This window comes from Triticum aestivum, chromosome 4A, assembly GCF_018294505.1.
Source record: "Triticum aestivum cultivar Chinese Spring chromosome 4A, IWGSC CS RefSeq v2.1, whole genome shotgun sequence".
NCBI lineage: Eukaryota > Viridiplantae > Streptophyta > Magnoliopsida > Poales > Poaceae > Triticum > Triticum aestivum.
The window spans coordinates 242,856,461-242,858,766 of NC_057803.1; positions in this window are offsets into that span (position 1 = coordinate 242,856,461).

Sequence of the window (2,306 nt, forward strand, 5' to 3'; positions counted from 1 at the left end):
CCCTTCCTTCCTCTTTGGTGCAAAGGGGGCAAGCGCAGCCGCGGAGTACGGAGGCATCAGGCAAAGGTTGCCATTTCGGTGCAACGGGACCAAGACCAGGAGGACTACGAGACGGAGGTCACCGTGGAGCCAAAGACGGCGTCATCACCAGAGCTTTGCGCAAGCGAAGACTACTTTTGTCAGGATAGCTGATACTAGTTGTCCCCCTTCAAATTAGCCCGCCATTGTTGGCTCCGTTCCCGCTCGATATTTGGGAAGAGGACCAGGGCCTCTATAAATAGGACTAGACACCCACAGAGCAAAGGAGCCGGGGGGTTGGAAGGATAGAGGAGATCAGGTAGAGAGAGAGAGAAGGGTGACTGAGCTCCTCCAAGCAGTTCATCGCCCCAGCCAAGAACAGACCCTCGCGAGGCTGTTCTTCCTTGTATTGTTCATCATCATCAGCCCAAGGGGCAATCCACCACACCACACACTAGACTAGGGTATTACACCACAACGGTGGCCCGAACCAGTATAAACCTTGCGTCTCTTGTGCTGTTTTTTCCTTAGTTTAGATCCTAGCAAGGTGGAGGAGTGCAGGTAGGTAGGAGGCGAAATCTCCGCGCGCACCCCAGTGTTCGAACCTCAAGGGTCTATTGGAACCCGAAATCCGACATTTGGCGCGCCAGGTAGGGGTGCGCCGGGATTCGTCTTCCACCACCCCGTTCTCCTCCGACCATCACGCCCATGTCCGACGCTCGTCGGGCCCGCACCGAGCGCCGGGCCGCGCTCGCTGCCCGCGTCGCCCAGACGGCCCCTGTCGGCGGGCGTCCTCGCCGTTCCCCGTCACCTGCCGTCAATGCCGCCACCGGCCCGGCGGGGGACGACCATCAAGCATCATCCCAGCATCCGTCCGTGCGGCAAGACGGCCGCACCGCAATTCCCTCGCTCACCCCAGCTGGTTCTTCGTCCCGCGCGCTCCGCGCGCCCATGGAGGCTCGGGCTGCACTCATCGCGGCGAACGAGCTCCTGCGCTACCGTCCCATCGACGACGTCTACGAAGAATGGCTCGGCCGCGTCGCGAGCTCATACGCACCGCAGGGGGCTCTCCTGCGCCGTCCGTTCCGCTGCACCGCACCCCGCCCTGTGCGGGCAGTGAAGCTCCGGCGGCGCCCCGGCCGCCTCCTCCTCAGGAAGGCGCCATGGCTCCAAGGCGTGTGGCCCCTGGGTGGAACCCGCTCTGTCAGGCGCCAGCGCAGCAAGAGCAGAGCTATTAAGAGGTCCCTCGCCCGCAAGAAGCTGCCCGGGCGCTCCTTGCTCCAGCACGTCGCGACCATGCTCCTGCTCCCACGCGTCAAGACCCAGTGCTGCTCCCAGCTGTAGCGCGTGGGGACATGCAAGACCAAGCTCCCCGTCATCCAAGGCCTCCGGTGGCCACGGCAGGCTGCCGCGCCTCGCCGAGCTACGCAACGTCATGTGGCCCGGCAAGTTCAAGCCAGACTTGCCTCCTCGCTACGACGGCACGGCTGACCCTGCGGAGTTCCTCCAGCTCTACGAGCTGGGCATCGAAGCTGCCAACGGAGACGAGAAGGTCATGGCGAATTGGTTCCCCATGGCACTCAAGGACGGGACCCGCACCTGGCTCCTAAACCTGGCTCCAGGCACAATCTCCTCCTGGGACGAGATGCGCACCGGCTTCATTGCGAACTTCCAAGGCACTCGCGACCGGCCACCCGCCATGAGCGACATGTGCCGCATCAAGCAACAGCCCAGGGAGACCCTGCAGAAGTACATCCAGCGCTTCAACAATGCGCGCCTCAAGATTCCCAAGGTGACTGAGGAGGCCATCATCTCGGCCTTCTCCGACAGCGTGCGTGACGTCAAGATGAAGGAGGAGCTGGCGATGCATGAAGACCTGTGCACTTCCTTGGAACTGTTCAACCTGGCAACCAAGTGCGCCAGGGCCGAGGAAGGGCGTCTCTCCCTCCTCGAGCTGCCTGCCGCAGACCCAGAAGAGAAGAAGCACAAGGCCAAGGATGTGAAGCGCAAGGGGGCTGCCGTGCTCGCGGCAGAACCAAACACCAAGCGGGGCAGAGATTAGCCCGAACCTTCCAAGGGCAACCGGTACTGTGTGTACCACGACCTCCACACCCACAACACCAACAAATGTCAAGAGCTCCGAGCCGTGCGAGAAGGAAGGATCGGCCGTCACCCTGATCGCAGTGACCGGGGCTATGGCCGAGGAGGAGGAAGGAACACAGGACGCTGGGAAGACCGTGGCCCGCGCCAAGGGTGGCGCGATCAACCTCGCAAGGATCACTGGCAAG